Source organism: Saimiri boliviensis, chromosome 7 (assembly GCF_048565385.1).
Source record: "Saimiri boliviensis isolate mSaiBol1 chromosome 7, mSaiBol1.pri, whole genome shotgun sequence".
Lineage (NCBI taxonomy): Eukaryota > Metazoa > Chordata > Mammalia > Primates > Cebidae > Saimiri > Saimiri boliviensis.
The window spans coordinates 44882396-44895189 of record NC_133455.1 but is presented as its reverse complement, the minus strand read 5'-3'; positions in this window follow the sequence as shown (position 1 = coordinate 44895189).

Below are 12794 nucleotides of genomic sequence, written 5' to 3'. Positions count from 1 at the left end.
GTAAAACTGTTCAAAGTCAGGACTATAAAGTATGTGGAATTCTTAAATCTGAGTCCTCAACATATCAACTGCAGACCTACTGCCAACAGATCCCCTCTTAATTTAAGTGTATTGACTGAGATGAGGCATATCCTGATGATGTTATACAGGAACTCTGAAGAAATGCTCCTCTTTTCTAATTGACCTTTCAGAGTGCCGTCTATACACTCATACACATGCATATGAAAAAACTTACAAACCAGACTAATGCTAACATTTTTACTGGGGATACTATTTATTGTGGTAGCTTTGATCATCTATCCCCAAGAGGAGAGAAAAAGTTCATAATGGTTATATGTTCAACTATGGTGTTGATTAACTTGTGTATAATATTTCCATATGAATTCATGAATATATAGAAATGGCTGAAGTATATCTTAAATATTTGAGGTTGAAATTCATAAGAAAAACCACGTAAACATCCTTAATTCCACTATTAGAGATTTAACACTGACCTAAATACCCACTGATATTACATAACTTAGCATATTTTTATGTTCCGATACCAATTTTTTTTTAAATAAAACTTGTGCTCCAGAAAATTACATTGGACAAATTAAACAGCAAGAAAAAATTCAAAATGATTGTAATAAAAGAGAGAGATTGGACTCAACTGAAATAAAAGACTAGACAGTTTTTAAGTACTAGAGTGAGCTAATGAAAAAATACTGGAGGATATTAGGGAGGAAGCTTCATCAGTGTGATTAGATCCTCTGTGTTCTAATTGGCACTTAGAGAAGTTAGGCTCCGATACTCCCACAGAGAATGGGAGATAGGGGCCCTGTCTTTCTTGACGATTACATTTCAAAGCATGGCTAGGTCCTTGAGAAAGACATTCCTGGGTTGTAAAACTGGCAAGAAGATTTACATCGAAGAGACAAAAAATTTACACTTGCAAGCTTTCTAAAGTAAATGCTCTAAGAAAAGGAATGTTCAGGGACTTATAGTCAGAAAGAAACCTGTCTAGTCAAGCTGAGGGAAACATTTAGGCCATCTTGTCACTTGAAGGTCACTTGAAAAAGAAATTTTTATCCCTGTAACCACATTATAAACTTTAATTGTTTATTTTCTTAGCTATGTGAACTACTGCCCTTTCACACAATATTTATTCATCAATTTATTCACATATGTATCACATATTTACAACCACACACTGGACTGAGCCCAGGAGATTGCAAACTTTTATAAGGAATTTAAATACTGAAAAATCAAAGAGAAGAGTAATAAACAAATTATCCCAGGAGAGTAAGAAAAATATAGTTGCCAATACATGTGTTCTTGTAAGTTAGGTATATGTTTAATTTTCACAGGCTATGATATTTCAAGTGACTTTCAGTTATAACTTACTATTTAAAAAAAAAAATGAAAAAAAATAAAATAAAATAAAAAATAAAAAAATAAAAAAAATGAACTTAATCATTTTACAAAGAATACATTTTTTTCTAAATCATCTAACTTCTAAATCTACATTTAAAAATCAGATCAGACATGGATGAAACTGGAAACTATCATTCTAAGCAAGCTGACACAAGAACAGAAAACCAAACACCGCATGTTCTCACTCATAAGTGGGTGTTCAACAATGAGAACACACAGACACGGGGGAGGGGGGACATCACACACTGGGGCCTGGGGAATGGGGAGCCAGGGGAGAAATAGCAAGGGCTGGGGGTATTGGGGAGGGATAGCATTAGGAGAAATATCTAATATAGAGGACAAGTGATGGACGCAGCAAACCACTACCACGGCATACGTATACCTATGTAACAAACCTGCACAATCTGCACATGTACCCCAGAACTTAAAGTATAATAAATCGATTTTTAAAATTCAGATAGCGTATCCAAGGATGAATTAATATGCTGAATTTTTGAAAAATATTACAGATTTTGTAAAAATACAGAGGTATATTTTTCAGATATTTATTTCATTAAAGAAAACGTACTTTGTTTGACTTTTTATTTCCCATTTTTTTCTAGTCTCAATTTGAATTGCTACTGTTGTTGAAAACCGCCTTTAAATATTAGTTTCTTTGTTTTGGCCACAAGTCATTTTTTTTTTTCCTGAAAACAGGAATTACTTTTGTAATGTATACTTTTTGATCTTTGTCCATTGTGTTTCTGTAAGGAATGTCTGAGGCTGGATAATCTAGCTCATGATCCTGTAGGCTGAAAGATTGGGCCTCTGGCAAAAGCCTCAGCCGACTTCCGCTCATGGCAAATGCAAAGAGGAGCGGGCCTGTGCAGAAACCACAGGAGGAGAGAGCAGCAAGTCAGAGCAGAGAGGTGCCAGGTAGGTTCTTTATACCAACCAGCTCTCAGGGGAATAAATAAGGTAAGAACTCCTTCAAGGGAAGGCATTAATCTATTCATGAGGGTCCTGCCCCCATGACCCAAACACCTCCCATTAGGCCCCACCCCCTAACATTGGGAGACATATTTTTAACATGAGATTTGGAGAGCACAAATATCCAAACCATAGCAATTTGTTCATCGTATTTTCCCTTCTAGCTCAGCCAAGCTAAGCCACAGGTGAATTTGGTTTTAGGTTCTGGTCTTCTTGGTCATACTAGAAAAGGAAAAGTCACTTGGCAGTCTGACTTTAAAGGATTCCTGCTGTTGACTAACGTACATACATGTAAATGATTCATTATTTATTAATGAAAGCCAGGTTCCAAAAAGACCAAACAGAGAAGAGATGATAAATATCTATCTTTGGAGTGGAGATTTTTAAAAGAGATTTTTACAGAAAGTGTTTTTAAAACATTTATTTTCACTAAATGTATCTATAATTATTAGCAACTAATACACTAGGATGTAACAATGAAGATGCAAAGAAAACAAAAAAAAGGCCGTTTTCTACTGAATCTCAAAACAATAAGAATTTTCCTGATTTTCTTACATTTTTGAAACACTTTAAAACTTTATATCACCTGGATTCCTTACATTGTTGAAATACTTTAAAACACACTACAGTGTGATAGAGTACCAACACATTGCAGTGCTTGGAATGTGTACAATTCACTTTACAACAACCAAACCAAGCCAACTAAACATACATTGATATTGTACACCACACATGTATTTATTGAATTTTGCTTCTTGTTATATGAGACATAAAAAAGGCCTTATAAATTATTGAATGCCTAACAAAATAACTGAACTTGACGATTTTCTAAAACTACATATAAAAAATTCAAACGTTCTGAGAGCTAGGGTTTCATTTGAGTGGTAAGGAGGAACAATTTTAAGACAGAAAACAAGTGAAATTTTTCATCTATAAAGGCAATGCTATTGATTTTTAAAATGGTAGCTGTGCTATGATTAGAGTGCCACCTAGTGGTGAAGTATATTAGACCAGGTGTGTTTCTGCAGTTCTCAAAAGGTAGTTCCCATATTTTCCATTTGTCTTGTAACTGAGTAAGTTGCATCGCCTGAGTACAAGATAAAGCATTAGAAGATGGTTGTAGTTCTGATGGGAGTGCTTCTAGACAACACAGAGGAAAAATACATACAACCTGAAAGCTGACAATATAACTTTATAGTTTCTTCAAAACTGGCATCTGGAGGTGATTCAGAGAAGCCCCGAGGCCATCTGATCATCTCTCCCCATTACCTTCAGGCAGTGATTCTGGCTGTGTAGAAAGTCCAAGATTTCACTAATCTACAGAAACAATAGTTTCTTGGCTTTCCTTAGAAACACTTACCAATACTGAGTCACTCTCACTGCCTGGAAACATGTTTTCATTTCTAACTAAAACTAAGAATGTTAAAATATAAATTATTTTCTCTTGTTCTTTCCTCAAAGGGATTAGAGAAAGCATTAGACAAAGAATCGATGGATCATCTTGTTAGAGCTGAAAGAATGCTCAGAGATACAACAGGCCATTTTAAAGATGACAAAATAGAAGCTTATTTTTTTAAAAAGCAAATTGCCTAAATGGGAAAAGAAAATTAATGGCAGAGCAAGGTTAGCCACTAGACCTGACTTAAAATCTAGCAGTCTTTCTACTTCCTAACAGTATGCCACCCACTTTGGGTTGGTCATCTTGATCACTGCAATCAAAGACACAAGATGTGTGGTTTGCTCTCAGACTTTCTTAAGATGGTAACACTATTGGGGGTTGGGGGGGGTGTTGTTAAAAAAAAAAAAAGATTGTAACACTATTATTCTCTCCTCTGACACTTGTCAGAATTTCTGCCTCGTTATTTTTTCCAGATATGTAGTACGTAACACAACATGAGCACACTGCAGTCATCTAATATTTATGGATTAGCCCTTCCCATCTTAGCTACATCTCTAACCATCTTTTCTTCCTCTTGTGCTCATGTGAGATACACTCGACAGAAGAAAACAGCCTAAGTACATCCAGGACTTGCAACAAGCATTGTTTCATCTTTAAATAGGATAAGAGAAAATCATCCTCATTTTCACAGCCCATCAAGTTGTACTTAAGCAAAGTGCAGAGTAAAAGTGGCAAGTAATGATTTATTAATAAAAAAAGTGTAAAATCTTCATATTTTCTTATGGTTTCTCTAAATAAAAAGTTAAAACCCTTAGTGCCAGAAATTACAAAATCTATTTAGTGTTTCCTCTTACAGGGCATTAGCCATGTTTATTCCTACATCTGCTTTTAGCTCATTGACTTATAATATGCATGACTTTGTCATATGGTTTCTGGGTTTTGTTGTTGCTCCTAGACTCAAATTTCTAACTGTATGTTAAACTATTAATTCATTCAACCCAGAGTTTTCTAAAGATGTTGGCTGCTTTAAATGTTACGTAAGATCTTTAAAAGAATCAAGCTACTATTGGTTTTGCTGCTTTTGTTGCCACTTAGAATCACTGACCTGTAAGACACTTATATCTGGAAACAATTGTTCATTTTTGCCAATTCAAACACATGTGAAATGGCAGGTAAACATCCTGGCATCAAAGAAGAACAACATTAAAAAAAATCACTGTGCTTTCAAGAGATGTGTGTAAGAAAGCTTATGAAATTGAGTTATTTACAGCAAAAACCTGAGTAGGATGACATAAGACACCCAAAAAGTATCAGCCAAAGAAAACCTCATTTATATCTTACAGCATATTCTATGATGATTGTCTTCATTTCTCTTTGACTGAAAAATACATGCAGGGCACTGAGGGGTGGGGATGTGCTGATCAAAAATATATACAATTTTGGTTAAATAGGAGGAATAAGTTCAGGAGATCTATTGTTCAACATGGTGATAATAGTTAATAATATATTGTATTCTTTTAAAATGCAGAAAGAGTGAATGTAAAGTGTTCTCATTAAAAAATGATAACTCTCTGAGGTAACATGTAGTTAATTTGCTAGATTTACATATAGTTAATTCGCTAGATATATACTTTGAAACATCGTGATGTCCATTATAAATTCATACATTGTTATATGTCAATTCAAAAATAAAAGAGAAATACATAAAAATGGAGACCTAAAATAAATAGCTTGAGAATGAAATTTCTGGAAAGACTCCCCTCACCCCAAAAAATATGTTTAAAAGCCAATTCACAAAATATTCCTTAATATCTGTAAATCGCTTTTAAAGTCTAAAGTTAACTATGTTTTTAAAAAGATGTGTAGTTTCTTGTTCAAACAAAACAATTACCAAAACAAAAAAACCTAGAACTATGAGAACAACTTTTCTTTAACAATCAAATAATTCCTTATTGAACTGAAGAATAATTTCAGCTGTAAGGAAAAATATCAATAAGCATGAGCACATACGTCTCCCAGTACACGTAGAAAACTGTAATTTAATTATACCAATCTGTTTCTTCCACTATTCTAAGACCCTGAGGGACTATGTCTTACTTTTCTTCATATTCCCATCACTGAACATATTATCTGTCACAAAAATTCAATAAATGTTTGTCCAAATAAACTACACCCAAGTGTTTATTGAATTGGTGATTAGAATCAGAAAAGCCTTGAGTTTGTTTTTTTGTTTTGTTTTGTTTTGTTTTCTCTTAGAAATGCAGTAATCCACAGAAGCTGGTATTCACATTTTGTATCGGATAGCAAACCATATAGGCCTAGGAGGTAGACCAAAAAATAATCAAGACTTTTGTTTCATTTTGTACATGTTGAATTGAACATTACTTACATTAATAAAAATGGAATGAGAAGCTCCTTTTTATTCCCCTAATATGTCCCAGAAGTTCCTACCTCTGAGACTTTAGTGACATTTATTTTCTTATTCCACTACATATCACTCCCTGTCTCACCACGTAGTGTTGTCTACAACTATTATCCAACACTCAAGGCCCAACTCCAGTCGTACCTCACCCGTTAGGTATAGCACCGTGTCTGTAAACGTTGAAATCAAATGGAACTAAGTATAATTTTCCAAGTTTTACTTCTTGCATCTGCAAAATGTATGTCATTGTGAAGGATACATTTTAAGCCTCTAACACTGTAGCTGATAACATATATTTCTGACACTTTATGTTTTGGGGTATACGATACCAAAACTGATACCTATATATTCAACAAACTAGTATGAATTGCCAGACATTTGCCCCAGAATTCACCCTGCCAACCTTATTTACCTAGCTGTTAATGTTTCTGTCATAGTACCCTTGTCTTGATGTGTGCCTTCTTGGTGGGTTTTGGCTTGGCTTACTGAATTTTATTCCTACAGTCTTCTCAACACTGTCAATTTGTGCTCATTCTTGGCCTTAGGTGAAATACTTCTCCTCCATTTCCAACACCTTGTACGATTCCCTTCAGCTCCCATACTATTAGGAACGGAGAACTTGCGGAGTAAGCACTGATCTTGGAGCAGTCACTCTCAAAGCGAATCTAAAACCTTGCCCAAATTAGAAACCAAACCTCTCCTACTTACAGAAAGTTTCGATTTCAAGGTAGAAGGCATATACAAGCCAGGGGAAATCCCAGAAAGCTAAGACTTCTAGCAAGACAATCGGCCTCAGCACTGTAGGAGCAGTATAAAAAGACAAAAAGTAAAGAGAAGTACTACTTCAGATAGTCAGAAAAAGACCAGTAGAAGACAACATATTTGAGTAGAGACCAGAAGGAAGTCAGGATGCAAATCATGTGATTACCTGAAAGATAAACAGTTCATGACAGAAGAAAATATATAATTTCTGGACATGGAATCATTTTTTATGTTCAAAGGATAACAAGTAGACTAGCTGGCTGTAGAAGAGGGAGGCAGGAGAAAGGGTTTAGGAAAAAGGTCAGAAGAGTGAGCTAATATAAGGCCTTGTAGGTGATGGTAAAGACTTGAGATTTCAGACTAAGCATGATGGGAAACTTTTAAATAGTTGAACCCAGGAAAGTGACATGAACCAGTTTACAATTTGAAAATAACTCTGAGGTAAATATGTGTGTAGGGTTCAAAATTTCACAAATAAATAAATCATTCTGGTAGACACAGATGACAATGTGAAATCTATAAAAACCAACAGAATATTAAACATTATATTGAATATACATAAAAATAGGTTATTTTCTTTCAGTATTTTACTAAAATTGACTATTTCACCTTATGACTCAGGAAAAGCATATACTTACAGGAAAACTATAAGTATATGCTTATTACTTTACTTCTCAACTTAAGTAAAATTAATATGCATAAGCCTAAAGAAAAATATTTTTATTAACACTTTTGGAGGAAACTTTTAAATTTTTCTTAACCAACTCATTTAATACACTGTGTATTTTGAAAAAGTAAACTTTAAGTATGGGACTCTGAATGTTCTTTTCCACTTAAAGGAAAAGCAAAGGTATAAAAATGGATTAGTGAATGCTGAACAGGTATATGAAGAGTAGTAGAAAATGAAGAAAATCGGCCGGGCGCGGTGGCTCAAGCCTGTAATCCCAGCACTTTGGGAGGCCGAGGCGGGTGGATCACGAGGTCGAGAGATCGAGACCATCCTGGTCAACATGGTGAAACCCCATCTCTACTAAAAATACAAAACATTAAGTGGGCATGGTGGCGCGTGCCTGTAATCCCAGCTACTCAGGAGGCTGAGGCAGGAGAATTGCCTGAACCCAGGAGGCAGAGGTTGCGGTGAGCCGAGATCGCGCCATTGCACTCCAGCCTGGGTAACAAGAGCAAAACTCCGTCTCAAAAAAAAAAAAAAGAAAATGAAGAAAATCAAATGTTTTATCAAACATATCTAAAACTAGATGGTATATATCTGATAACAAAATTTGACCATAAAATATAAATAAATGGAAAGAAAAGCACAAAAGCTAAGGATCAGTTTCTCTGAGTCTATTATAAGATAAAGTAGAACTATTCTTATAAGAAATAATCATATTCTTAAAGCATATGAGCTAGAGTCCTTCTATTACCACTTCTAGAAGGCCAACCTCTGTTTATCTTTCAAAGGCCAGCTCAAACATCACACATCAAAGTCTTTCCTGCCTATCAGCACTCTGCCATAATAGCCCTGTTAATACTTTTTTATGTTTATTACAGCTCAGTAAGAGCTGAGAATAAGGCAGTAGAGCTCACAGAAATCCCTCACAAAACATTTAGCTTTCACTGTAGGGCACACTGCAGCAGTGATCTGAAGGCTGGGAGCTCAGCCTGATATCTGAGAGAAATCCCAGTTAGGAACTCTGAGCTTTCAGAGCCTCTTCCAAAAATTGAGAGCTGGTCAAGAAGACAAACAGGAAACTCATTGGGGCAGAAAGCTGCTTGATTAGCAATAAAGCATAACGTGATCTCTTTTGACTCCAGTGATGAGATTCCAAACCCTGCTTAAAGGAAAATTCCAATTCTGCCCTTAACATATTTAAAGCTGATGGTAAACTAAATTTAGCTGACATTGTATCAAAAGCTAAATCCAACTTAACCACACATTATGTTAATTTATCCCCACCAAATTAACAACCTAACAAAAAGAGAGGCATTTCTTTTTCTGGGAATAAATATTACTTACTTCAGTCTCTACTATTCTTTTTAACATAGCATTAAAGATACAATAAAAATTACAAAACATTCACATATCCAAGATACTGTCATCTATTATCAAGAGCAGAAATAGCGAATCGAAAGAGAACCAGAGATAAGTCCATGGCTGGTATCATTTGACAGAGACTTTTAAAACAAACTGATAAACGTTAAAGGTGAATGAAAAACGGATGTGAATAAATGGTAGTTTCAGCAAAGAGAAAAGAACTATAAAAATAAATTATATTGTAGCCAGGGGGAGGGAAGGGACTGGGGCATCCCAAAGAGGCTCCCAGTTTCCCAATCCAGTGTACCCAGATCCTTGACCTCTCTTACCCCAGGAATGGGGAAGGGGCCCCCAGAGACGCAGTGAGCTTACCGTTTGAATAAATATCGTGGACCCAAAGAGTTTAGCAGAGAGTCAGAGAAGGAGAGAGAGCTCTCACACTGCCGTGGGAGGGGATCCAAGGGAGCTATCCATATAGATAAGGAGCATCCGGGTTTTAACCCTGAACTTATTCCCACCCCATTCATGTTCTCACCCAATGAGAGGAGTTCTTTCAAACTTCCTCTGGAGTGATTGATCTTTGACTCTGATACCAGATTGGCTGCTAGGTCTGCAACAGAGCGCCCCTGCCCAACCCCACTCCCAGAGCTTTCAGCAGGCTTTTTGAGCAAAGAGGCCCACCTGGATTCCTCTAACTAGCCAAAGAACTCTAGGTTCCTGGATGGGGGCGTGGATGGAGGTGGGGCACTAGGAAAACTCTTGCCTTTGAAACTGTGCCCCTTGTGGACCAGGGAAAACAAGTTTTTTCCCTTAACACAGTCCCTCAATATGAGAAGGCTAAAAGTGAAAAAAACACAATACCAGAAACAAAGAATTATTTTCGTGAACTTGAAAAAAGACTTCACACAATGGAAGAAACAATGAGTAAAATTAAAGAAAAACTGCAAATTATTTAACTTGAAAGAGCAAATAAAAGTGAAAAAATAAAACAGAACGTCTGAGACTGTGGGACAACATCAAATAATCTAATATGTTTCATCAGATTCTACAATATAGGGAAAAATAATAGAATTGAGCCAATACTTAAAGAAGCTTATTATTGTAAAAGAATAAAGGTTTAGTGTCCATCAAAAAAATGGAAGTCCAGGAGACAAAGAAATTACATAATAAAGTATTGAAAGAAAAAAATTAGAATGCTATAATGAATACAAATATTCTTCACAAATGGAAATAAAGATAATTTCAAAGAAACCAAAAACAAGAGAATTGATCTTCAATTCAGATTTGCCCTGCAAAAGAAATGTGGAAAAAAAACAATTCTTCCGGATAAATAAAGGGAAATGATGACAAACGGAAATCTTCATCATAAAAAATAAAATCAGGCCTGGTGTTTTAGCTCATGCCTGTTATCCCAGCACTTCTGGAGGCCGAGCTGTATGGATCATCTGAGGTCAGGAGTTTGAGATCAGTCTGACCAATGTGGCAAAACCTTGTCTCCACTAAAAATGCATAAATTAGCCAGGTGTAGTTGCATGCACCTGAAGTCCCAGTTACTTGGGAGGCTAAAGCAGGAGAATTGCTTGAACCTGGGAGGCAGGGGTTGAGGTGAGCCAAGGTTGTGCCATTGCACTCCACCTCCAGTGACAGAGCGAGACTCCATCTCAAGAAAAATAAATAAATAAATAAAAATTAAAATAAAAAACACCACAAAGGTATGTCGGTTAAAGTAAAACGTGCTGTGTCACTACGCATATATTTATACATGTTTTTAAATTTATTTAAAATTTATTGACTACCAGTTAAAAATAATATCGTGTGATTTGTTGCCATAGAATTTAGATATATGACACAGGAACTTAAGTTGTCAGGTTTTGAAGGTAGAATGTGGTAAGATAAGATATGTATCGTGTAACCTCTAGAGTAAACATTAAAATACAACACGAGGAGGTGTAGCGAAAAAGGCTGCAGATAATTACCAAAATTCCAACACCACCCTGTGGGGAACATTCCTGTGTGAGATCTCAAAAGGCATGAGTCTCACTATACGGTGAGTTTGATCCCAAACACAGTTTCCTACTGGAGGCAGTCAAGCTAACCGGAAAAAGGAACTTAAAGATGAATGATCAGTTTCTAGTATCAACCACAATATCATTTGGGCCTAAAACTATGCGTTGCTGCTAGACCGAGTAACCCCCTGGCAGCAACTGGTTCCTGCTTTTAACTTTTTTATGACTCTTTAAGAATAAGCCTTAAACCTTTTCTTTACTTACCTGACTGCCTTGTACCCTAGATAATGGTTTAACTGTTGGGATATTTGCAAAGCAAATGCCACCGTAAGGGATGGCTTTGATTTCTGACTCAGAGACTCCTGAATAGGGAAGTTGAGTTAAGTTGAGTCAGGAGCAGACAAAGGAGAATCCGGTTAAAAGATATTCTGATGAGGAAAACCAGAAAACCTTTTCACATCTCAGTTCTAAAACAAGATCAAACCAGAGATACCTGCAGCCAGGAGGAATAATGTCTGGATGTAAACAAGCTTTGTGATCACAGGAAATTCTGTTACTTTTTACAGTCATTGATTGTGTTTCTGACTTCTCTATTGTATAGGCCATGTAAGGTATACATTTGGATTTCCTCTTGCAACCATTGTGTATCTGACTTCTCTATTGTATAGGCCATGTATGGTATACATTTGCATTTCCTCTTGCTATGACGTAAACCAGAGCAGAAGAAAGTGTATTTATTCCTGGCCTTTGAAAAATAAAATTTGCTGTTTAGGCATGGCCTATCAGCCCTCCGGATCCCCGCTCAAGTGCACTCTCTCTTCCAGGTATTGGGACCCTCTTGCAGGTCGAGAGACCCCCAGCACATGTGCCTACCCGTCCTGGATGGTACCCAACACCACCCACAATCTGTAACTTTCATTGTACTTAAAGTATAGCTTAATTTTTAGAAATCTTACACATATCTCTGCATTTGAAATCAGAAAACACAGGTAAATTTAGGCTTTTCTTGATTGTCAGAGTCAAGGTTTTTGTACAGGGCTATGCAATTGTGATACATCAAGAAGTTGCAGGTATAATACTGAGCTCCTGATCATTAGAGCTAAGTATTCGAGACAGGAATTTTTTCCTAGAACATGTGACTGTGTTTTTTTCTAGGACATGTGACTGTGTTTTATCAATTTAATCTATTAAAAAATGAAAGAAAGTTTTTACAAAAAGGCATCTATTAAAGTATTTTTTTACATGCATAACTGTCCTATTTAGCTATGTGTTCCAAGCCAAGGGAGGTAGAATTTTTTTATTTATAACTGGCTCCACAAATCTATCCCAATGACTTGACCTTAGTAATATTCAACAGATCTTTCATTGAAGAAATAAAATAAATGTGTAACTATGATAATGATACTCTTACCTTAGCAAGCTAACACAGGGTTAGAAACCAAATACCACTTATTCTTACTTATAAGTGGGAGCTAAATGATGAGAACACATGGGCACATCGAAGGAAACAACACACACTGGGGCCTTCTGAGGGTGAAGGGTGGGAGGAGAAAGAGGATCAAGAAAAATAACTAGTGAGTATCGAGCTTAATACCTGGGTGATGAAATAATTGATACAACAAATCCCCATGACAGAAGTTTACCTGTGCAACAAACCTGCACTTGTACCCCTTAACTTAAAATAAAAGTTAAAAAAGAGAAAACTAACCAAAGATTTTAAAAGAGATTCTCGTATCTTGGGAAAGATATGTATGCATACCAAAGGTGATTATGGAAAGAGCAAAT